The following is a 26,726-nucleotide window of genomic DNA, read 5'->3' as shown; positions in this document are numbered from 1 at the left end:
CCCAGTGAACAGGTTCCTTTTGTTGGTGTGTTTATCTGTCATGCCAGCTGCCCCCTGTTGTTCACCCTGGTGGAGGCATCTCTTGGAGGCAGCTCACATTTGTAACAATTGTATTTTCAACAAGAAACTAACTCCCTTTGTTGGTCTGGCTCTGTTTTGGGATTGCTCCATAGTGCTGACCCTTCAGCTAGATATAAAGGAAGATCTCAATTCTTTCTTGTTCACTTCAAACCATTCGATTGGTGTCAACATGACCACATTCTGTACAGAAGTTAGGCTCTACTCTGTCCTGTAAATCTCAGTTATAGACACACCAATCACAGCATTCCATTAATCCAGGTTTAACAGGAATATGAGAATGGGGGCCAGGAAATGATCCCAATTTGTCCTGGCAGAGCAAACCCCTCTCCATTCTCTTCATCAAATCAAATCAAATCTGAAATCACCAACTGAGTTTCACACTGGAATCAAACTCAAGGAAGGATGGCATACTGCAAAGCTGAGACACACACCTATAGACAGTACTGGGTAACAGTCACACCCACACTCAGAGACACACACCTACAGGCAGTACTGGGTAAGTCACACCCACACTCAGAGACACACACCTACGGGAAGTACTGGGTAACAGTCACACCCACACTCAGAGACACACACCTACAGGCAATACTGGGTAAGTCACACCCACATTCAAAGACACACACCTATAGACAGTACTGTGTAACAGTCACGCCCACACTCAGAGACACACACCTACAGGCAGTACTGGTTAACAGTCACACCCACACTCAGAGACATGCACGGACAGACAGTACTAGGTAACAGTCTCACACCCACACTCAGAGACACACACCTACAGGCAGTACTGGGTAACAGTCACACCCACACTCAGAGACACACACCTACAGGCAGTACTGGGTAACAGTCACACCCACACTCAGACACACACCTACAGGCAGTACTGGGTAACAGTCACACCCACACTTTGAGACACACAGCTATAGACAGTACTGGGTAACAGTCACACCCACACTCAGAGACATGCACGGACAGACAGTACTGGGTAACAGTCTCACACCCACACACAGAGGCGCACACCTAGACACAGTATTGGGTAACAGTCACAACCACACTCAGAGACACACACCAAGAGACAGTACTGGATAACAGTCACCCCCACACTCAAAGACACACACCTACAGACAGTATGGGTAACAGTCACATCCACAGTGACAGACAGCATTGGGTAACAGTCACACCAACTCAGGATCATGCATGCTGTGAGATCTGGCTGACCCTCACTCTGGACTAAGTCCTCACTCTGTTCAGTTTTGAGCTGTCACTGTGAGCAACAGGCTAAGGTGGGAGAAATGCATGTAATGACTGAAGCCTCCAGTGTCTGTGATTGGCCACAGCTCTTTTCAAACATTACCCAGCAACAGCAGAGAGGGCACAGTGTGCTCCCACCAGCTGGGTCTGGACCAACAGAGTGAAGAGGGAATGCCTCAGATTGTAATGATTGAGCCCCAGCAGCTTTCAGTTTCTGTTCTGTTTGGAATCGGGTAAACTTGACAGATTCCAGATCGAAGGGATCATTTGGAAATTATTGGATCTTCAGCTGATGTGTCAGATTGACAGGCCAAACAGCCATCAGGACAAGCACGTGCTGAAATGCAGTCAATCAGCTGAGTGGGTGAGAGTCACTTCCAAAGCCAGACAGAGACTGAACTTTCTTCATCTTTATTATCTTTACCAGATTAACATTGACGGAAAACAGTCTGCAATTAACAGCCCAGACAGAGGAAACTGCACAAATTCACAGCCACAAAACAGATCTTGAGGAAAACACTTGTGGAGATTTTCTCAATAGCATGAGAATCCTGTCCCTTTAAACAGTGACAAACCTTAAATTGGAACTGCTGGCTGAGCAGGAAGGAGATCAGGTTTACTGAAGCAGAGAATTCTGAGGTTCACATTGTTTTGTACAGCTGACAGTCTTCAGCATCTTCAAAAGTTTTTACTTGGCATCGTAAGTCTACATTGTCCCCATCAAACACTCCCTAGATAGGGACAACAGGCTGTAGATACAGAGTAAAACTTTCTCTACACTGTCCCATTGACATAACTTCACCCTGAACCTCAGAGGTGTCTCTGAGCCAGTCCTGAGAAGGAAGAGAGTTGAAATTCAATGCTGACAATGACCTTTGTCCTGCCAGCTCAGCCCTGTTCTATTAAAGTTGTGTCTCTTCTGTGGACTGTCTCAAACATTCTACACACAGTCTGATCTCCTGATGCTCTTGCTGAGGGGAGAGGGGAGGGTCACGTGGGTGAGAGCACAGGAGAAGCGAGCGTTGGACTCCCAGTCAGACCCAGAGAGGGTCAGCAGGCTGCTGACACTGTAGGTGCTGTCCGAAGCTCGCAGGTAGTTGCTGGTCTGAACCCCGTCCGAAATGACTGCACCGTCCTTCTTCCACTGCACCTCCAGCTCATCGGGATAGAAGTGATTGGCAAGGCAAACCAGGGTGGCAGTGCCCTTGGCATTGACCTGCTCCGGGGAGGGGGGCAGCAGGGTCAGCTTGGGCTGAGAGTTGTCACGGCCTGAAAGACAAGACAAACAATCTTAATCCTTGCTAATCATAGGGATTTCATCTTTCCAAACATAAACTGGTAAAATAATCCAATTGAACATTTGTCGCCAACACAGAACAAACCCAACAAACAAATGGTTGATTATTGAGATTCCTTTTTGATGGTAGATATTTCAGTCCCTCACCCAGAGTACAGTCTGTGCCCTCACCACCCTCAGTGCTTCATCCAAGTGCTGTTCTCATTGATCAGCCGAGGGAGGGCAGTACATAGTAATCAGTAGGAGGCTTCATAGAATCATACAATACAGTCTGGGTGCTGAGCCAAGTTCGTTTTAAAGGTTGTGAGGTTGCCCAGCTCAACTACCCTCCCAGGCAGTGCATTTCAGACCCCATCCTCTGGGTGAAAATACTCCTCCTCAAATCCCCTCTGAAGCTCCTGTCTTTCACATTGAAATTATGCTATTGACCCTCCGATGAAGGGGAACACCTGCTTTCTATTCCTCATAGAATCCCTACCGTGTAGAACAGGCCGTTCGGTCTACAAGTCTATACCAACCCTCAAAAGAGCAACCACCCAGACCCATTCCCCTACCCTATTATTCCACATTTACCCCTGACTAATGCACTTATCCCACACATCGCTGAGCACTTTGGGCAATTAAGTATGGTCAATTCACCTAACCTGCACATCTTTGGATTGTGGGAGGAAACTGGAGCACCCGTAGGAAACCCACGCAGATACATGGAGAATGTACAAACTCTACACAGACAGTTGCCCGAGGCTGGAATCAAACCTAGGTCCCTGGTGCTGTGAGGCAGCAGTGCTAACCACTGAGTCACCGTGCCACCCTGTCCATGTCCCTTACAATCGGAGACACCTCTATCAGGGACCCCCTCAACCTTCTCTGCTACAAAGAAAACAACCCGAGCTTATCCAGCCTCTCCTCACATATGAAATGCTCCATCCCAGGCAATATCCTGGTGAATCTCCTCTCTACCCCCTCCAGTACAATCACATCCTTCCCATAGTGTGGTGACCAGAGCGGCAGACATTTCTCCAGCTGAGGCCCAGCCAAAGTTCTGTACAGCTCGAACACATCTTCCCTGGTTTTATAATCCAGGCCTGGAATGATAAAGACTGCACATGTATGCTGGGTCGGTCTTGCTGGTTGTACAGGGAGGATGAAGCTGGTATCTGGGACATTGTCTGTAAGGTATGATTTTGTGAGTATCACTGTTTCAGCCTGTTGCTTGACAAGTCCTTGACAGTTCTCCAGAATTTGGCGTGAACCCCCAGATGTTGGTAAAGAGATTGGAGCAGGGTAGACGTGGCTGTGTTTGATGTTGTTTCCGGTGCCAAGGTCGACGTCAGGTAGTCCATCAGGTTTTATTCCTTTTTTGAGACTTCCCAGCGATTGTTACAATGAAGGGCCTTGCCCAGCCATTTTAGAGGGTAGTTAAGTGTCAAACTTATTGCTGTGGGTCTGGAGTCACATGTAGATCAGACTGGGTAAGGACTGCAGATGTGCTTGTCCCAAGATTTCAGTCCTTTGCCTCAATATCTCTTTAACAAACCTACGATCATCCAAATATCGGGAGAACTTTATTCAAGAGCATTGGAGCAGACTTGGATCAACCCACTTCAGGACGGAGTCACATTAGGTGTGTGTGTAGAAGGTTATAGATTACATTTCAAATCTTGCTGCACACCACTGGGCTGAGGTCAAGGGTGAGGCTGTAAAGAGTCTCAGTGTCCTGGGTTCAGCCAGGGTCACTGCTCCTAATGACCCTATGACCTCTGGAAGGTGAGAGCACACAGACAATGGGTGAGGGTCAGGAATACGATGCTCCAACCTCAAATAAAGATTTGCATTCGTGTAGCACCTTTTGCCCACATTAGGATGACTCTTGAGCCTCTTTTGCATTTGTGCAAGATCCCAGAGAGCAAAACAGGAGTGAGCAGAGAATCAGATTTTTAGTGACATTGATTGGGGGATAAATATTGATGAGGACACTAGAGGGAGCTACCCCACTCTTTGTCTCATCATGTGATTGGATCTTTTGCAGCCCCTTGAGAGGGCAGACATCAGATCATCACATCTGAAAGAACATTCATCTGACAGTGCAACACTCTCACAGCCCTGAAGCTCTGACATTGTAACACTCCCTTAGCGCTGACCCCCCAACAGTGTGGCACTCCCTCAATACTGCACTGCACTCTCAGCCTGGATGATGGGCTCAAGTCATAGTCATAGAGATTACAGCATGGAAACAGACCCTTCGGTCCAACTCGTCCATGTCGACTACGTATCCCAACCCAATCTAGTCCCACCTGCCAGCACCCGGCCTATATCCCTCCAAACCCTTCCTATTCATATACCCATCCAGATGCCTTTTAAATGTTGCAATTGTACCAGCCTCCACCACTTCCTCTGGTAGGTCATTCCATATACTTACCACCCTCTGCATGAAAACGTTGCCCCTGAGGTCTCTTTTATATATTTCCCCTCTCACCCCAAGCCTATGCCCTCTAGTTCTGGACTCACCGACGCCGGGGAAAAGACTTTGTCTATTTACCCTATGCTGCCCCTCATGATCTTGTAAACCTCTATAAGGTCATCCCTCAGCCTCCGACGCTCCAGGGAAAACAGCCCCAGCCTATTCAACCTCTCCCTATAGTTCAAATCCTCCAACCCTGGCAACATCCTTGTAAATTTCTTCTGAACCCTTTCAAGTTTCACAACATCTTTCTGATAGGAAGGAGACCAGAATTGCACGCAATATTCCAACAGCGGCCTAACCAATGTACAGTACAGCCGCAGTCTCTGGAGTGTGACATGAAGCCACAACATTGTGAGTCTGATGGGAGAGCGCTCCTCACTGAGGCCCGTCTGACATCTTCCAGTCCAATATTCGGCCATGCTCCCCACCTCCCACCTCACACTTGGTGGAATGAGTCCACTTGGGGAGGCTCGAGATGTTTCCCAGCCAGAGATAGTGCCTTCAGGAGAGAGATGGAGAGCAGATGATTGTGGAGGTGGGGAGGGGGAGGGGGTGTTGGTGGGGTCTATTGTCTTGAGGTGGAGTGTGGGACATTGAAGCAGGTGCGGAGCCCTTTCCCCAAAAGGAGTTGGTAAGTCGATGGGTGAAAGTGGGAGGGGCACTAGAGTAACATCTTTGTTGCTGCTGAAACCCTTGCTGCCTGCTCAGTCACATCTGAGAGACACACAGACACATCAGACACACAGGAGGCAGCTTTCTGTGGATGTTCTCCTGGGGCAGGTCTCATCAACACGGAGATTGTGGGAGCTCCCAGTTCATCCAAACAAAAGAAAGACTTATATTTCTATCGAGTATTTCATATGTCAGCCTCTCCCAAAGATATTTACAGTCAGTGAGGGACTTCTCTGAAAACCAGTCACTGTTGTAATGTCAGGAATGTAGCAGCAAGTTCGCATACAGCAAGATCCCACAAGCAGCAATGAGATCAACGCACAAGTTAGTGATGTTGCTCCGGGGATAAATATCAGCCTGAACTCAACCCAAATAGATAGCTACTGAGCGTTTCCCCTGGAACACTGAAAGTACTAGATTGTGAACCCTGATGAACATCATTGTCATTCGACCTTTGCCGAAAGATAACCAGGAGTTTGCATCTTGTTCCATGTGGGAACTTCACAATGCTTCCCAGCTCCTGGAATACCATAGAATCCCTACAGAGTCGAAATAGGCCATTGGTCCAACTAGTCCACACCGACCCTCCGAAGAGTAACCCACTCAGATGCATACCCAACCCTATTACTCTACATTTCCCCAGACTAATGCACCTATCCAACACACCCCTGAATATTATGGACAATTTAGCATGATCAATTCACCTAACCTGCACTTCGTTGGAATGTGGGAGGACACAAGAGCACCTGGAGAAAACCCTTGTAAACACGAGGAGAATGTACAAACTCCACAAAGACAGTCACCTGAGGCTGGAATCGAACCCTGGTCCCTGACGCTGTGAGTGTAGAAAGTGTGGTCAGTGACATCAGTTGAAGCTCCAGGTTTCGGAGCTTGAGCAGCAGCTGGTGTCAGTGTGGAGCGTCCCTGAGGCTGAGAGCTCCGTGGAGAGCACATTTCTAGATGTGGTCACACTGCAGCTTCAGAGTATGCAGGGAGAGAGGGAATGGGGGAGCAGCAGACAGTCCAAAAGGATCTGGCAGCTAGTACAGGAATCCCCGAGTGCATCACACTCTCCAACCGGGATTCAGTTCAGAATCCTGATGAGAATGATGGTTCATCTGGGGAGTGCAGCCAGAGCCAAGTCCATGGCACCACGGGGTGGAGGTGGGGGGCGGGGGGGGGGAGCTTAGCTGTACAGGGGGCACAAGGAAGACTCAAGAGCGATATTGAGAGGAGATTCGAGAATGAGGGCAATCAATAGGTGTTTCTGCATCTGTAGATGGGAATCCAGGATGGTGTGCTGTCTCCATGGTGCCAGGGTCAAGGATATCACTGAGCGGCTGCAGAGCACCCTGAGGGGAGAGGGGGAACAATCAACAGTTGTGATCCACATTGGTCCCAGTGATAGAGGCAGAAAAGGGATGTGGTCCTGGAGTCAGGGAGCTCAGGGTGGAATTAGCAGTAGGAGCTCAAAAGTAGGAATCTCTGGAATACTAACTGTGCCCGACACAAGTGAGAATAGAAAGAGAAGGAGAAGACAGGTGAATGTAGGGCTGGAAAGAGGATCCAAGAGGGAGGACCTCAGGTTTTTGGGACTGGCTCGGGGGAAATGGGACCTGTACAAACCAGACGGGTGCTCCTGAACAGAGCTGGGACAGAGTTCTTTGTGGAGTGATTCGCTGGTGCTGTTAGAGAGGGTTGAAACTAACTTGGCAGGGCTGTGGGACCCAGGAGGAGATAGCAGAGAGGAACACCAAGGTCCACAGAATCCTGAGAGAGATAGACAGCAGCAGAATGTGGAATTGGAATTTATTCGTCAGGGTTAGAGTGAGGGTGAGAGTAATAAAGTCTAAATCACGGTCACTGTGCATGTATGGAACTGCACAGAGTGGGGACTAAGACTGGGGAGTTACAGAAATAGATTGCTATGTGGGAATCTGATGTAGTGACTCTGACAGAGACTGGGCTCAAAGAAGGGCAAGACTGTGTCTTAATTCCTGGATATTAGATGTTCCATAAAGATAGGAAAAGGGCTGGGGGGGGGGGGGGGGTGGGGAGGAATTGGTTGAAGAGACCACTGCAGAGCTGGAGAAAGAGGATGTCTCAGAGGGGTCAAGGACAGAGTTAATTTGGTCGCAATAAGGAACAAAAAAAGGTGCAGTCAGATTATTCAGTGCAGTCTTTAGGTCACCGACCAGTGGGAAGGATGGAGAGGCACATATCTGAATGGTAGACAGATGGTAGACAGGATTATATCATTAAATCACATGGGATTCAGGAAGAGCTAGTGAACTGGATATAAAATTGGCTTGACAATAGGAGACAGAGAGTGGTGGTAAAGGATTGTTATTCAGATCGGAACTCTGTGACCAAGCAATGTTCCACAAGAATCTGTTCAGGGTCCACTGTTGTTTGTCATTTATATAAATGATTTCGATGAGAATATAAGAGGTATGGGCCATAAGATTGCAGATGACATCAAAATTGGTGCCACAGTGGACAGTGAAGAAGGCTACCTGAGAATGCTTGATCAACTGGGCCAGTGGACCAAGGAATGGCAGGGTGGTGAAGCAGGTAATGAGCACGCTTGCCTTAATCGGTCAGAACATTGAGTACAGGAGTAGGGACATCATACCAAAGCTGTACACGACATTGGGAGGGCCATATCTGGAGTACTGCATACAATTCTGTTGCCTTGCGACAGGAACTATATTATCAAACTGGAAAAAGGATGTTACCGAAACTGGAAAGTTTGAGTCAGAAGGAGGGGCTGATTAGGCTGGGACTTGTTTCTCTGAAGTGTAAGGGGCCGAGGGGTGATCCTTCAGTAGTTTATAAAATCATGAGGGGCAGAGATAAGGTGAATAGCGAAGGTCTTTTCCATGGGATAGGGGTGTCCAAAACTGGAAGGCATAGGTTTAAGGTGAGAGGGGAAAGATTGAAAAGGATCTGAGGGGCAGCATTTTCGTACAGATAGTGCTGCAAGCATGAACCGAGCTGCCAGAGCAACTGGTCGAGGTCAGTACATTTACAACATTTAAAAGACATTTGGACAGGAACATGAATAGGAAAGGTTATGAAGGATATGGCCAAATCAGACTAGGGAGCATAGATTAGGTTAATTAATCAGGAAGGATGTTAATATTTCGCAGAGAGAACAAAGAATATACTCAAGGAAGGTTTGGGGATGAGGTACATTCGTGATGAAGAGAGACTGGAGAAGCTGGGACTGTCTTACTTGGAGAAGAGAAGGCTGAGGGGAGATTTGATGGAGGAATTCAACATCAGGAGGGGTCTGGACAAAGTAAATAGGGAGAAAATATAATATTGCGTGCAATTCTGGTCTCCTTCTGATCAGAAGGATGTTATAAAACTTGAAAGGATTCAGAAAAGATCTACACGGATGTGACCGGGGTTAGAGGATTTGAGCTCGAGGGAGAGGCTGAATAGGCCGGGGCTGTTTTCACTGGAGCGTCGTAGGCTGAGGTGGGGGGGGGACCTTATAGAGGTTTATAAAATCATGAGGGGCATGGGTAAGGTAAATAGACAAGGTCTTTTCCCTGGGGTGGAGGAGGGAGTCCAGAACTAGACAGCATCGGTTTAGGGTGAGAGGGGAAAGATATAAAAGAGACCTAAGGGGCAACCTTTTCATACAGAGGGTAGTGCATATATGGGATGAGCTGCCAGAGGAAGTGGTGGAGGCTGGAACAATCCCAGCATTTAAAAGGTATCTGGATGGATATATAAATAGGAAGGGTTTAGAGGGATATGTGCTGAGGTCCTGATGAAGGGCTTTTGCCTGAAATGTCGATTTTCCTGCTCCTCGGATGCTGCCTGGCCTGCTGTGCTTTTTCAGCACCACTCTAATCTAGACTGATTTCTCGCATCTGCAGTTCTCACTTTTTTTTTTAAAGACAGATATGGGCCAAGTATTGGCAAGTGGGACTAGATTAGGTGGGATATCTGGTCAGCATGGACAAGTTGGACCAAAGTGTCTGTTTCCATGCAGCACATCTACGTGACTCTATGACTCTAAAATGTGTCCACTCGTTAAAGGATTGAGAGCAAGAGACCACAGCTTGAAGTTAGTTGGTAAAAGAAGCAAAAGTGAGATAGGGAAGAGCATTTTCAGCCAGTGAGTGGTTAGAGTGTGGAATGCACTGCCTGAGAGTGTGGTGGAGGCAGCTTCAATTGAAACATTCCAAAGGGAATGAGACTGTTATTTCAAAAGGAACAATGTGTAGAGTGACAAGGAGAAAGCAGGAGAATGACACTCAGTGAATTGCTCATTCAGAGAGCTGGTCTAGACAGGATGGGTGGAATGGTCTCCTTGTGCACTGTAACAATTCTGTGATTGTGTGATTGAGCAGAGTTAAATTTGGGGGAGGTGGGAGCTCGGTGTCTCACTGTGCTGCTGCTGCTGCTGCTGCTGAGGTCAGTGAGATCAGAGACTGGGACAGGGAGCCAGAGCTCACATCAAACTCTGCCCGTGTCTGTCACACTGAGACTGGCAGGAGGCTACTCACTGATTTCAGTCCATGCTGCAGAAATGGGACCACAGGCTGCAAATGGACAGAGCTCCTCCACACGGTGAGTAAAACTGACTGACTTATATCTTGCTGCTTAAAGGGGGCAATGGAACTAAAGAAATACAGCTAGACACCCTGTTAGACAGTGCTCCTCAATCAACCATTTCATTCACTGCAGCTCCCGACTAACACCTTCAACAATTCAGCAACTGTATTTTAGAAAGTGTATTTCAGTATTAACAGGGTTAATAACAGAGGATTGAGGTTTACTTACTCAGTCGGAGCTTGGTTCCTTTACCGAACGTAAAGGGTTGCTATTATGTTGCATACAGTAATAGTCAGCGACATCCTCATTCTGAACGTTGCTGATTGTCAGGGTGAAACTGGTCCCTGATCCACTGCCGGTGAATCGATCGGAGACTCCTGTGAATCGAGTTGTTGCATCATAGATCAGGAGAGAGGGTTTCTGTCCTTCTCGTTGCTGGTACCAGCTAACCCACTTGCTAACAGATTGACTGGCCGTACAGGTGATGGTTGTGGTCTGGCCCAGTCCCACTGACAGCACCGGGGGAGACTGGCTCATGGTGATGTCCCCACTGATACCTGAGGGGTCAGAGAGAAATACAGTAAAGTCAGACCTGTCACAGAAAGAGCCTGTCAAATGAGAGATTGTTGGAGACACCGAGCATTCCTCTGGTTTCAGCATTTTCCCTTCAATCACAAGTCAGTGGAATTGAAGTGAAATGGAGAGCAGCTAAAGATTCAAGTTGGAAGGAGAGAGGTTTGTACCTGCGATGCAGAATGCCAGGGGCCAGATCAGCTGGATGTGTGAAATCATGGTGTGTGCTCCTGTCCCTGTGCCTGGTTCCTGATAAAGTCTCCCTTCACTGGGCTCTGCTTTATAAAGCTGCAGCCTGTGAGAGTCTGACTGGGTGTTCCTCAGTATGTAAATGGCATCAGGCAGAGAGCCACGTAGCCCTTCACACTTCCTCTTCTCTCTCGCACTCACTCACTCATTTGCTCACAATTTTAAATTTTCGAGATCTTGAGCAGATTTTTAAGTTGTTAAATTTATTTTCAGGTTTTGGCATTACTAGCTGAGCCAACATTCATTGCTAACTCCTAGTTGCCGAGCGGGCAGGTCACAGTCATGCACATTGTTCTGGGTCTGGAGTCACATGTAGTCCAGACGAGGCAAGAAAGGCCATTTCCTTTCCTCATTGACATTTCTGAATCCGATGGGTTTTTTTGGTGTGTTTGTGGTCACCATGAGACTCTTCATTCCAGATTTCTTTTTAATTGATTTCAAATTCCACCACCAGCTGAGGCAGAATATGTTCCTCAGAGCATTCCCAGTGTCCCTGGATTAATGGTGTTACGACAATACGAATAGGCCGTCACCACCCCTGTATCCCTCACAATCTCCTTTCCTCTCTTTTTCTCACACTGTCCTTTCTCACCCACTGTCACACTCTGTCTATCCCCTCTCTCACGCACTCTCCTTTCTCACTCACTGTCACTCTCTGTCTCTCACCCTCTCTGTGTCCAAGGAATCTTGACAAATTGGTATCAGAATTTGCTGAGAGTAAGGAAGCAGAGGGTAAGGGATGAGGGCTGTTTTTCTGACTGAGCGTCTGTGCCCAGTGCGGTCCCACGGGGTCAGTGTTGGGGCTTTAGCTGTTTGTGGTTTATACCAATGATTTAGACTTGCATGAAGGAGGTTTCGTAAGTTCGCAGATGATACAAATATTAATCGGTGATAGATAGTGAAGAGGATAGCCTTCGATTACAGGAGGATAGAGATGGACTGGTTAAATGAGCTGATCAGCGGCAAATGGAACTCAATCTGAATAAATGTGAGGTGATGTACTTGGGCAGGACAAACAAGGCAAGGGAATACATGATGGAGAGTAGGACCCAAGGACTGTAGGACCCTACATCAGTAGGATCCTTGGACAGTAGGACCCTTGGATAGTAGGACACGAGGACAGTAGGACCCTAGGACTGCAGAACCTGATGACAATAGGATCTTGCTGTGAGTATGCACAGGTCCCTTCAGGACAAGCAGATAAAGTAGGCACCAAGGAATAGGGATACTTACTTTTTCTAATCAAGGTATAGAGTTTTAAAAGCAGGGACGTTATGTTGGATCTGTATAAGATATTGGTTAGGGCCACAGCCAGGGCCCTAACCAATCCAGGAATTGTGTGCAATCCAGGAATTCACATTACAGCGGGGATGTGATAGCACTGGAGAGGATGTAGAGGCGATTTACCAGGATGGAGCCTGGGCTGGAGAATTTCAGTTTCTTGAGTCATAGAGGAAAACAGCAAGGAAGCAGACCCTTCCGTCCAACCAGTCCACACCGACCATGTTCCCAAACTAAAGCTAGTCCCACCTCACTGCTATTGGCCCTTATCCCTCCAAACATTGCTTATTTAAGTACCTATGCAAATATCTTCTAAATGTTGTAACTATACCTGCATCCACCAGCTCCTCTGGAAGTTATTCCACTCAGGAACCACCCCCTGAGTAAAAAAACTTGTCTCTCGTGTCTTTTTTAAACCTTTCTCCTCTCAACTTAAAAATATGTCCTGAGTCACCTGCCATTCACCTCATCTCCACCCCTCCTGATTTTATAAACCTCTATGCTGTGGGCCAAGCACTGGGAAATGGAATTAGAAAAGGAAGGTGTTGGTTTTAACTGGTTAAGATTCAATGGGCCGAAATATCAGTGACAGAGCCTCCTTCACTCTCTGTCTGTCTCTCTCTATCTGTCCTTCTGAATATATGTCTATGAATTTATCACGATCCAGCTCTCCTTTTGTATACTTTCCTTTCTTTTTCTCCATCTCTTTCTCTTTCTGTCTGTTTTTTTCTCTCTCTCTCTGTCTGTCTCTCCAAGCATCTTCCCATCTCATCCCTTTACCCCCCCCCCCCCCACCGTTTCTCTTTTTCTGTCACTCTCCACCTCTCTCCCTATCTCTCTCCCTGTCACTCTCTCTTCCTGTCTCTATGATGTCACCCCTCAGCCTCCTATGCTCCCATGAACGAAGTCCCATCCTATTCAGCCTCTATTTATAAGTCAAACGCGACATTCTCAACAACATCCTGGTGAATCTTTTCTGAACCCTCTCCAGCTTAATAATGTCCTCCTGAATGCAGTACTCCAGAAGAGGTCTCACCAACGGCCTATACAACCTCAATATGACATCCCAACTCCGATACTCAAAGGTCTGAGCAATGGAGACAAGCCTAGTGAAGCTTTCCCAACCGCCCTGTCTACTATGGAGAGAGATTGGACAGATTAGGGCTGTTTTCCTTGGAGCAGAGGAGATTGAGAGGGGACATGATTGAGATGTAGAAAATTATGAGGAGCAAGGACAAGATAGACAGGAAGAAACCTTTCCCCTTGATGGAGGGATCATTGACCTGGGCATGGGTTTAAGGTAAGGAGCAGAAGGTTAACATGGGACATGAAAAAAAAACCTTTTAACCCAAAGGGTTCAATCTGGAGAGAGGCAGAAACCTTCAAAACCTTGAAGAAGTATTTAGATGTGTTCCGATGATTAGATTTGATTCCCTACAGTGTAGAAACAGGCCCTTCGGCCCAACAAGTCCACACTGACCCTCCGAAGAGCAACCCATCCAGACCCATTCCCCTACATTCACCCCTGACTAATGCACCTAACACTACGGGACAATTTAACATGGCCAATTCACATAACCTGCACATCCTTGGACTGTGGGAGGAAACCGGAGCACCCAGAGGAAATCCACGCAGACACGGGGAGAATGTGTAAACTCCACACAAACAGTCGGCCAAGGCTGGAATCGAACCTGGGACCCTGGTGCTGTGAGGCAGCAGTGCTAATTACTGAGATGATGTTAAGGCATTCAAGGCTATGGGCCATGTGCTGGGAAATGGGATTAGAATAGGCAGGTGCTGGTTTTAACTGGTGTAGATTCAATGGGCCGAAGGGCCATTTTCTGTGCTGCAGATCTCCATGACTCTCTCTGTCACTCAGCCACACTGCTCTACCATCTCTCTCTTTCCTGTCTTTCACCATCTCTGTAAACCTTTCCACCTGTCCATCTGTATCAGTGACAGAGCCTCCTTCACTCTCTGTCTCTGTCTGCCTCTCTCTACATCTGTCCTTCTGAATTTATGTCTCTCTATTTATCACTATCCAGCTCTCCTTTTGTATACTTGCCTTTCTTTTTCTCCATCTCTTTCTCTTTCTCTCTGTTTTCTCTCTCTCTCTGTTTCACCATGCGTTTCCCCATCTCATCCTTTCATGCTCCACCATGTTCTCTTTTTCTGTCACTCTCCACCTCTCTCCCTAACTCTGTCCTATCTCTCTCTCTTCCTCTCTCTCTCTTTTCTCTCTCTGTCCCTCCCTCTCCCTCTTCTCTCTTTCTCTCTCTCCTTGTTTTGCTCTCCCTCAGATGAAAATGTAAAGATATGAATTAGGAGCCAGAGAATGGCACTGAGTTCTAGATACTGTTCCACCAGACAATAAGCTGGCAGCTGATCTAATTGTAACCTCAAACCCACAGCCCCCTCTCACCTTATCACTTCTCACCCCCTTGGTTGACAATAATCTACTGTAAAAATGGTCAACAACTCTCTTCCTGAAAAGGTCCTGGAAGAACAATTCCACACTCTCACAATCCTTTGAGAGAAATTCCTTTGCTTCATTTCTGTTGACAATGGGGCCAGGGTGACGGTGATGGAGTGAATGTGAGTGTGATACTAGCCCAGTTCTGGTATCTTCCATAGGGGAAAATGTCCTCTCCACATGCACAACATCTCGGCCTCTCAGTATGTTCGAAATTTCAATCAAGTCACCTCTTGCTCTTTGAAACTCTAACGGATACAATCCCAGTCTGTCTGATCTTTCCTCATCAGTCGGAATCCACACTCATTCCAAGGATTAATCTGGGAAACCTCCTCTGAACTGTTCCCAACACATTTCCATCCTTCCTGAAATAAGGAGTCCAAGGCTATGCACAGTCCTCCAGATGTGGGCTCATTAGTTTCCTGTAGAACTGAAATAGAACTGCCCAACTTTTGTATTCAATTCCCCACGTGATAAATGAAAACATTCTCTGAACTTCCCTGATGACTTGCAGTGCCTGTTCATGACTGTTTTGTGATTCGTGCACTGAGATATCCAAATTCCTTTGCATCTCCGAACTCTGCAATCTCTCCCCATTTCGATAATATGCTTCTTTTTCATCCCTCCTTTATCATCTCTTCTTTTTCATGGACAATTCCACATTTTAGTCGAGAGTGTAGTGCTAGAAAAGCACAGCACGTCAGGCAGCATCCAAGGAGCAGGAAAATCAATGTTTAGGGCATAAGCCCTTCATCAAGAATCAGCCCTCATTCCTGATGATGGGATTAATCCCAAAACGTCGATAGCCTCATTCCTAATAAAGGACATATGCCTAAAACATTGATTCTCCTGCTCCTGGGAAGCTGCCTGACCTGCTGTGCCTTTTCAGCACCACACTTTCATTTCTGATCTCCAGCATCTGCAGTCCTCACTTTCTCCTAATTCCACATTTTACCAAATTATTCTCCATTTGTCATACCTTTGCCCACTCATTTAACTTTTTTGTAGCCTCCTTTAGACTGCATCACAACTTACTTTCCAAATTGTCTCTGTCTTGTCGACAATTTCCTTTCCTCCCACTTCATCCAACTCATTGATTGAAATTGGAAACAGTTGAGGGTCCAGCATTGACCACTGTGACAAAACCATTCGGTATACTTTGACCAACAGAAAAAGACTCTCAAGCCTTTAACTCTCCCACTCCAGCTGTCTGGCTCTTTATCTCTCTATCCATCTCCACCTTCCTCTCTACTTATGATTCCTTCACTGTCCCTTTCCCAAACTCTGTCTCACTCCCTATCTCTCTCTCTCTCTCTCTTTCTCTAACTCTCTCTCTCTATACTCCAAACTCTTTCACTCTCTCTCTCTCTGTTATTCAAGAGAGCTCTCCCTCATTCCTGTTTCTCTCGATGCCTGTCCCTCTGCCTACTCACTCCTCTCTCCCACCCTCCATCTCCTATCATTCTCGAACTGATCTCTACACCCCATGTTACTGCTCGACATTGGGACACAGAGTCCTGGTGCAGCAGTTAAATGCCTTCTCTCTCTCTTTCTATGTCACTAACAGTCTCCTGCTCACTCTCCCTCTGTACCTCACTCTGTCTCTCCCTGCCCTTCTCCCTTTCCACCCTGCTCCCTGGGGGGATATAGTTAAATTCAGGGGAAATCTCCCACTGTTCTTCCTCACCAATGGATGTGAATCCTTCACCAATAAACATGAGCCTGCTTCCCACTCGACTGTCCAGTAACTGAGTTGCAAACCTCACATCCTCTCCATCATATAGGCCTCTTATTTCCATCTTCACAACATTGTCTGTCTCTGCACGACATCAGCCCCTAGACCACAGAGACTCTTACACCCGCTCATCCCACCTCCTGACTCCATGATTCCGACGTTTCTCCCAGCTTCCTCTATCCATGAACCCCAGCTTGTCTGAAATGGAGTGGTCCCTTCCCTGTCTCACACCAAATGCCATTGCAGAGTGATCCCTGAGCTCACTGCCCTCCTCCCCATGACCTCACTGACCCCTGCTCCTGGCCTCACTGCCAGACAATTACCTCCATGGCCTCCCTCCTCCCTCACACTGTGTCCTGCTGCAGACTCACATTCCCTCCCTCCTCCTTCCATCTCTGGTCTCCGGCCCATTGCTGCTACCTCCATCCCACCATTGACAGCAGAGCCTTCAGACCCCGACAGCGTCCTCTCTGACCTCCCTCGCTCTTCTCTTACCATTGATTTGCTGACTTATTCCTCATCAGTAAATCTAGTCTGGCCTGTTCCCTGAGTTAGTTCAAGAGCGTTTTGCATGAGACAACACTCTTCTGTAAACTGGGTTGTCTGTTTCTCCCAGTCTTTGTGTAAAGGTGAGACGAAGTGTGTGTAAGCTCTTATACAGCACAGACAGAGGTCACTGGGCCGATTGTGCCTGTTAGTCAAATTAGTCCAATGAGCCCCATTTACCCAGCCCTTCCTGTATAACCCTGCAATTGTTTCCTTTTCAGCTATTTCTCCAAATGCCCTTTTTGAAAGTTGCTGTTGAATCCACTTCCACTCACCTTGCAGACCGTCATCATGAACTCGCTGGATAAAAATGTTCCTATCTTCTCCCTTGTCCTTCAGACCCTTTCTGAAATGTGTGCCCTCTGGTTACTGACCCTCCTGCCTGGAGAAACAATTTGTCCCATATTTACTGCATCCAATCTCTCTAATTGTGAACCCTTCATTGAGTGAGACCTATTTCCAGCACAGGGGGAGAACATTCAGCCTGTCAGGGAAATGCTGTCATTTCATGGAGCAATCCAGTCAGTCCCACCCCCTCCCCTCCTCAGCCCCCAGAGCCTTGCAGGTTTATTTCCATCAGGAGCCCATCCAATCTGTCATTGTAATAACTGAGTGTCTTCACCTGCCTCACCTGAATGGGCACTAATTTCCAAGTCATTACCAATTGCTGCTGAAAACAAAGTTCTTCCTGACATCGTGTATCTCCTCGCCAACAAAATGTAAGGTAATCTCAATGTGAAGATGGGATTTTGTCTCCATACAGACTGTGCAGTAGTCGCTCTTACTGATACTGTCATGGACAGATACACCAGCAGCAGACAGATTGGTGAGGGTGATAGTGAGTATGTTTTTCCCTCTTGTTGGTTTCCTCACCACCCGCCCCATGTCCAGTCTAGCAGCTGGATCAGGTCGAACGTGACCAGCTTGCTCAGTAGTGATGCTTCTGAGCAGCTCTTGATGGTGGACTTTGAAGTCCCTTACTCAGGGTATATGTTGCATCCTTCCCACCCTCAGTGATCCCTCCAAGTATTATTCAACATGGAGGAGGACTGACTGCTCAGTTGAGGTTGGAGGATAGGGGGATGCTATGGGGTAATCAGCAGGAGGTTTCCTTCTCCATGTTTGACCTGCTGTCATGAGGCTTCATGGGTTCCATAGTTAATAGTGAGGACTCCCAGGGCAACTCCCTTCTGACTGTACACATCACTGTGTTGCCTCCCCTGCTTGGTCTATCCTGCCAGTTGAAAACTGAGAGAAAAATTCTGTGTCGACTTCACAGTTTGGAGACAGAGCTGCTGCTGGATTCTGTTTTTGATCTTTGAGTGTGTGTTTGTGAGAGAGAGACTGACACTTTTACCATCATTACACTCAGGATCCTAGTCCTTATATTCTTATTTGCTGTCAGATTCCAGGGAATGCAGATGGTTCACAGTTTTCTCTCATCTCAGTAACAAACAGCCAGCTGCTCCGAGCTCCTTCTTTCACTTCCTCTTTTGGTGAAGTTTCAACCTTGCGAGCTGACAGTCTTTGCAGTTATTTTTTACTCTGGGGCTTTTTGCTGTGGTCAAAATCTCTAATAATAAGTGTCCAATCAGTGACAATCACAGCAGCTAAGAGCAGTCAGGACTGAGGAGCCAGGCTCACTGGGAAACACATTGGGAAGATCAAAGCCATCCTCTTCAGCTCCCGGCACAAACTCCATCCCTCTCCCTGAGCACTGTCTGCTGCTCAAACAGACTCGTTACAACCTTGACCTCATCTTTGAGGCTGATCTAAGCTCCACATCACCATCCCCCGCCCTAATCCCCCATGCTCGCTGACCTCCATTGGCTCCCGGTCTAGCAACACTTCGATTTTCAAATTCTCACCCATGTTCTCAAACCCTTCCCTGCTCTCCCTCCACAGCCAGATCATTCTTCCTCAAATAAGGGGACCAAAACTGCACATAATAGAATCATAAAATCACAGTACAGAAGAGGCCCTTCAGCCCATTGAACCTGTAACAGCCAACAACATTAAACCTGCATGAGTCCCGCTTTCCAATATTAGGCCCTTAGCCTTGAATGCTATGACATTTCAGTGTTCATCCTAAGCTTATGAGGTTTCCTACCACAACTATCCTCCCTGTCAACGTATTCAGATGGTCACCATGTTCTGGGTGAAAAATATGCTCCTCAAATCCCCTCTGAAGCTCCTGCCTTTCACATTGAATGTGTGCCACCATGTTATTATCTCTCTGCCTCAGGAGAACATTTTATCCACCCTGTACATTCCCCTCATAACTTTAAACAGCTTTCTCAGGGACTCCCTCAACCTTCTCTGCTTCATCATTGAAATGCTCCATCCCAGGCAACTTCCTGGTTAATCTCATCTGTAGCCCCTCCAGTAAATTCACATCCTTCTTATAGTGTGGAGACCAGAATTGCACACAGTACTTCAGCTCTGGCCTCACCTAAGTTCTGAACAGTTCCAGTATAACCTCCCTGTTTTTATCACCCACCCCTAAAATGATAAAGGTAAGTGTCCGATATGTCTTCATTCCTGCCCTGTTAACCTGTTGTGTCTTCCACAGCGGTTCACCTCACATTTAGTACGGTTAAATCCCATCTGCCTTTGCTCTGCCTATTTGACCAATCCACTTACATCCTCCTGTAACCTAACACCTTCTTCCTCACTGTTAACCATCCACCAATCTTCATGTCATATACAAACTCATTTTCATTCACTAACCCCACCCCTTACACCATCACATTCTCATCCACATTGTTTCTAAGTATCACAAATAATAAGAGACCAAGCAGTGATCCCTGTGGTATCCCACTGCACACTGGATCCAGTCACACAAACAACTTTCTGCCTCTTTGCTCTGTCTCCTGTCACTGAGCCAATTTTAATGGAATACTCCAGGTGTGATCTCACTAGAGCCCTGCAAAATTGCAGCAAGACACCTCTGCTCCTGTACTTGAATCCTATCGCTATGAAGACCTCAATACCATTGGCTTTCTTCACTACTTGCTTCTCCTGCAATGCTTACTTTTAGCGACTTGTGTAGCACCTTTCCATTCTCAGTCTAACCCCATTCAGATAATAATCTGCATTCCTGTTGTTGATACTAAACTGGGTAACTTCATATTTATCCACATTATATTTCAACTGTGACTTACTCAACTCATCCAAATCACACAGAAGCACCTCTGCATCCTCCTGATAGCTCCCCCTCTTCACCAGCTTTGTGTCATCTGCTGACCTGGAGATATTAACCTTCAGCGCAGCAGGTCAGGCAGCATCCAAGAAGCAGGACAATCGACGTTTCGGGCATGAGCCCTTCTTCAGGAATGAGGAAAGTGTGTCCAGCAGGCTAAGATAAAAGGTAGGGAGGAGGGACTTGGAGGAGGGGCGTTGGAAATGCGATAGGTGGAAGGAGGTCAAGGTGAGGGTGATAGGCCAGAGTGGGGGTGGGGGCAGAGAGGTCAGGAAGAAGATTGCAGGTTAGGAAGGTGGTGCTGAGTGCGAGGGATTTGACTGAGACAAGGTGGGAGGAAGGGAAATGAGGAAACTGGAGAAATCAGAGTTCATCCCTTTTCAAATTCTCCTGCTCCTTGGATGCTGACTGACCTGCTGCGCTTTTCCATCAACACATTTTCAGCTCTGATCTCCAGCATCTACAGTCCTCACTTTCTCCTCGAAGATATTAATCTTAATTCCATCATCTGAATCATTAACATATCATATGAGTAGCTGGTATCCAGACCTGTGCTCATCCAGCCCTTTCAGAAAAAGGCCCGTTTATTCCTACGTTACATCTATATCAATGATTTGGATGAGAATGTACAGGGCTTGATTCATAAATTTCCAAATTACACTGAAATAGGCGGTATCGTGGACAGTGAGGAAGGTTATTAGAAATTGCAGCAGGACTTTGATCAGCTGGGGAAGTGGGCCGAGAAATGGCTAATGGAGTTTAATATAGATAAGTGTGAGGTCTTGGATTTTGGAAAGTCAAATCAAGGGAGGGGTTTCATGGTGAATGCTAGGGCCTGAAGGAGTGTAGTGGAGCAGAGGGACCTTGGAATTCAGGTGCATGGTTCTCTGGAAGTGGAGTCACTGTTAGATAGGACAGTGATGAAGGCTTTTGACACACTGACCTTCATCAGTCAGGACATTCACTGTAGAAGTTGGTGAGGCCACACTTGGAGTATTGTGTTCAGTTTTGGTCACCTTGTTATAGGAAAGATGTTATTAAACTGGAAAAGAGTGCAGGAGAAATTTACAAGAATGTTGCCAGAACTCAAGGGTCTGAGTTATAGGGAGAGGTTGGACAAGCTAGGACCTTTTTCTTTCGAGCATGGGAGACTGAGGGGGAACCTTCTTGCAGTGTCTCAGATCATGAGAGGGATGGATAGGGTGAATGCACTCAATCTTTTTCCCAGGGTTTGTAAATAAAGGACGAGAAGGCATCAGTTTAAGTTTAGAGGGGAAAGAATAAAAGGGAATCTGAGGGGCACTTTGTTACACAGAGGGTGGTACACGTATGGAATGAGCTACCAGCAGAAGTGATTGAGGCGGGTACATTAACAATATTTAAAAGGCATTTGGCCAAATACATGGGTGGAAAAGGTTAAGAAGGATATGGACCAAGTACAGGGAAATTGTGTTAGTGTGGTCCGACATTTTGGTCGGTGTGGGCTAGTTTACGCTGAAGGGCCTGTCTCCGTGCTGTAGGACTCAATGACTCCATGACTTTGTTTCCTGTCTGCAATCAGTTCTCTATCCATGTCAATACACTGCCCACAATCCCATGAGCCTTAATTTATATGCTATCCTCTTTTGTGGGATTTATCAGAAACCTTTTGAAAGTGTAAATGAAGCACATTAATCCAGAATTAAGAATCTAATAATGACCATGCATCCACTGTTGATTGTTGGAAAAACCCATCTGGTTCACTGATGTCCTTTAGGGAAGGAAACTGCCATCCTTACCTGGTTTGGACAACATGTGACTCCAGACCCACAACAATATGGTTGACGTTTAACTGCCCTCTGGGCAATAAGGCTGCCTATGCAGTGAGACCCTCTTCCCATGAATGAATAAAGAAAAAATAACTACGAGCTTCACCTTGTTAAATCCATTCCTTACATCCTCAAACAATTCCAGTTGATTTGATAAGTATGATTTCCCTTCCCACAATCCATGCTGACTCTGTTCAATCCTGTCACTGTTTTCCATGTGCTCAGCTATTACATCTTTTATAACAGACACAAGTATTTTCCCCAATACCAACACCAGGCTGACTGATCTAAAATTCCCTGTTTTCTCTCTCCCTCCCACTTTAAGAGTGGGGTTACATCAGCAACTCTCCAATCTGAAGGAATTGTTCCAGAATCAATAGAATCTTGGAAGATGATCACCAATGTTTCCAAAGTTTTTGAGCCATTTCCTGAACACCTAGTATGTCGATTATCAAACTTTAATCCCATCAATTTTTCCAAATCCATTTACCTTTAAAAACTGTTCCGCCCTCGCTCTAGACCAGAGGTGGGGAACCTTTTCATGTCGGAATGCTGCATTATGTTAGTTGTAATCTAATAAGGCTGCATCCAAGAAACTTCAATTATATATTCTTGAAAATTCACATTTTTTTAATTGTGGCGGTCAGTCTGTGAGGATTATTTTGTTGAACTTTCTTTTACTCTCTGGTATTTTAAATACATTCATTTTAAGATTAAAATAAAAATAATGAAGGATGAAAAATACATATTACTAAAAAAAAAAGATTTTTTCTGCAAAATTTGGATTCATTCAAAAGGCCACACACAATGGCCTAGAAGGCCACATGCAGCCTTAAAGCCGCAGGTTCCCCACCCCTGGTCTAGACCCAGTGAACACAACAATTTGGGAATGTTTTCGAGTCTTCCTTTGTGTACAAAAATCCTGAATATATATTTAATTATTCTTCCATCTTTTTGTTCTCATTATAACATTATAAATTTTCTTGAATGCCTTCTGGAAGTTAATGTGATCAGCTGGGCTGCAGCTTCAACGATGAGTTCAATGTGGACAGATGGCCTGTCATTAATGGGGAATACACAGGGTACATTGTGTGAGAAACAAAGCCCACTCACTTCAATAATTTCAGTCCGAGACAAGATCTGAATCAGTACTGTCATTTATTTTACGCTTGCAAGTGGGTGTGATGGCCACTGTCTTCAAGGCAAGGGACATACACACCAAATTCAATTCATACACAACATTTATATGATTTGATGTCTATTGTTTTACACTGCTCCCTCCCCTGTTTACATCGTCCACTTCCATAAGACCGGCCCCCATTACCCCTGTTTACCTCTTGCCTTATCCGGCCTTGTCTGTGATAAAATGCTTATTTCTGGTCTCACAAGGCTGTTTGACCTTATCCTGCTATAGGTCATTGTTCGGCATATTCTTTCTTCATCATTATCTACCCCCTTCATCTGTGCCTTTCCCGAGGCCGTTCTGATCCCTATAACCCTTTTAATTGGGGTTTGTTCCTGTGTTTTTGTAAAAGTGGGAAGCACATGTTTATGTCTACTGTTTGTACAGGCGTATCTAGCCTAACTTCATCCCCTCACAACATCTTATCTACTTGCCCATAATGTCTACCTTCTGACATACAGTTTTAGCTAATACAAAAACAATTATATATTTCCTCCACATCGTTTCCATTCTTGTTGACTCAGCTCTTGGCTAAAATAATTACACACTGGTATGAATTCATTTTACTTTGTAAGATGGAATTGCAGAATTGCAGAAGTAACATTAATTTACCTATATCCCACAATTGTGTCCAGGAGCCTCTTGAAAAGATGTCTTTCTCTTTCTCCCTTTTCAGCTCCAGGGCTGTCATGAAGGAGCTGAAAGAATCTTTGGTGACGAAGTTTCTAGAAGTGAGGGCTATGTGAAGGGTTTCAACAGTGACTGATAATTGCAGCTCGTTGTTCAGTCTGTTTTTCCCTCACCACTGATCAAGCCATGTAACCTCCTGTCACACTGAGTGACATTGCAATCAATATCATAATGTCAGTGCCAGCAAACAACAGCATCACAGTCTGATACACTGGGACAGGCATCACTGCCTGACATCAAAGCACAGTGCCTGAATCCCCTCCCCCACCACACTCATGAACACTACGGCATCATAAAGCATGAGACCCAGCCCCTTCTATGAAACACTGACTCCCAGAAAACCCCTTCAGAGGTAAAAGTCAGCACCAAGACAGAGGGAGGGCCAGGGGGAGAGAGAGAGAGAGAGAGAGAGAGGGAGGGAGTGAGAGACAGAATGGCCTCCTGCTGTCCCTATTCCTTTGGTTCTGATGATGGTGTCGGTGTGTGTTGATGAGAAATGGGGTTCCTCTATTGAAACTGCTCCTGATTTAATGATGGAGCTGGAAGCCAGGAGAAGTTGCAGAAGCTTCAGTTTCTCACCAGAAACTGCCCACTCGGCCTCTTGGACACCATGAGTTGGTTTACTGTGCCCAGTGCCTACACCCCCTCCCACCCTCTCTCCCTGACAAGGCTCTGTCTGATTGGATTCTCATTGTTACCTTTTCCCCCTCTCAGATCCAGCAGTCCCACTCACTCCCAATACCTAACCCAAGATTTCCTCTGATCCAGAGTGGACCTGTTCTTTGGAGACATAATCTCTCTCTCTCTCTCTCTCTCTCTCTCTCTCTGTCTGTCTATCTCTCTGAGCTCCATCTCTCCATCCATTTGAGCTACTGGGATACCATTTGAGCCAATTCCAGTAAATCCCATGGAGAATAATGATGGGATATTTTGAGTGTAAGTTTGATGATGTAAATGTGAACCATTGCAGCAAAGACATTACAGATGGTTTGTACAGACAGCAAAGCCCAAACCAGAGCATTGTGTCAATCAACACAGAATTCTTGAAAGCTTCAATAAAACAGTTATTAAGGTGATTCTCAGAGATGTGTCATTATTCTAGTCACTTTCCCAGTGAATGACCTGAAAGGCCTCCTCCTGTTCCAGAGATCAGTGGAATATGTTCTGAACTCAAATTCCCATACTTGAAGTAATATTCTCAGGTCTGAATCCTGGAATCACTCAGACAGTTTCAACACACACACACACACATACACACAAAAGACATCAACATTGACAGTGGTCCCTCGCAGACAAGGATGACTCTCTTCCACCTTCAGGGTGAGTCCATATGTGGCTGGACAGACTGATTTGGCTACAGCAGGTTCTGCTATATGTGGGGTAGGTGGTGATCATGGGAAGGGGTAGATGGGACATTGGTGAGGCAGTGTATTCCTTTCGCTGTTTTCAGCTAGCTTCCATTTTTTTCCCGGTGGTGAGCCTCACGATGCTCGATGCTCCTCCTCCACTTTAGACAGTTTTGGGCCAGTGAATCCCAGGTATCTCTGGGAATGCCACACTTTGCCAATGAGGCCCTGAGGGTATCCCTGAACCGCTTCCTCTGTCCACCTGGGGCTTGCCTGCCATTTCAAAGCTGGGAGTAAAGCACCTGCTTGGGGGGGCTTGTGTAAGTCATGCAGATGACATGTCCAGCCCATTGTGGCCAATCAAGGGTGGTCAGTGCCTCAATGCTGGGGATGTTGGCCTTTTTGAGGACTAACTGGTGCTAATGCATCTGTCTTCCCTGCTGACTCACAGGATCTTGTGCAGGCAGCATTGGTGATACTACTCTGGTGCCTTGAGGTGCTTGCTCTGTCAGTCCATGTCTCAGAGACATATTGGAGGGTGGGAACCACCACGGCTCTGTAAACCATGAGCTTGGTGTTGGATCTGATGCTGTTGTCCTCGAACACCCTTTTCTTCAGGTGGCTGAAGGCTGCTCTAACACATTGGGGGTGATGCTGGATCTCTTCATCAACAGCTGCTTTGGCCAACTGAAGACTTCTGAGGTTTTGGAAGTATTCAAGTTTCTCTGAGGCCTCCTCATGGACCTTCATGATCGGGTCAGGTTGGTTTAGGACCTTCATCTTGTGGATGTTCAGGGTGAGGCCCATGCTCTCATATGACTCAGTAAAGATGCTGACAATGGTCTGGAATACATTCTCTGAGATTGCACACACACAAGCATCATCTGCATATTGCAGCTCAATCACACTGGTTGGGTTGACTTTGGTTTTGGCTTGAAGGCAGCAGATGTTGAATAATTTCCAACATGGTTCTGTAAGTTAGCTCCACCCCAGCAAGGAGCTTGTCAGCGGTGAGCTGAAGCATTGCGGTGAGGTAGATCGAGAACAGTGTTGGGGCGATGACACAGCCCTGCTTGTCCCAGTCCCAATGGGGAATGGGTCAGAGATGGAGCCATTTGTCATTACTGTGACTTGTGGAACAGGCGATGAACGGTGACATAAGTAATGGAGCAAACAAAATGGAGAAGGTGGGGGTCTCTCTCTCTCTCTCTTGCTCACACTCTCTCTCTCTCTCTCACACACACATTCACACAGTCACACGCTTTCACACAGATTCATACACACACACACACACACACACACA

The 26,726-nt window shown here is 46.4% G+C and overlaps 1 pseudogene; it reads right to left on the bottom strand.

Moving 5' to 3' along the window:
• Positions 1 to 1,724: 1,724 nt before the first annotated feature.
• On the bottom strand, positions 1,725 to 26,230 carry LOC140479535 (immunoglobulin kappa light chain-like; annotated as a pseudogene).
• Positions 26,231 to 26,726: the final 496 nt, after the last annotated feature.

The sequence above is a fragment of the Chiloscyllium punctatum genome, chromosome 7 (genome assembly GCF_047496795.1).
Source record: "Chiloscyllium punctatum isolate Juve2018m chromosome 7, sChiPun1.3, whole genome shotgun sequence".
NCBI classification, from domain to species: Eukaryota; Metazoa; Chordata; class Chondrichthyes; order Orectolobiformes; family Hemiscylliidae; genus Chiloscyllium; species Chiloscyllium punctatum.
The sequence above is the reverse complement of the archived record's forward strand: the minus strand, read 5'-3'. Positions and strand labels throughout refer to the sequence as shown.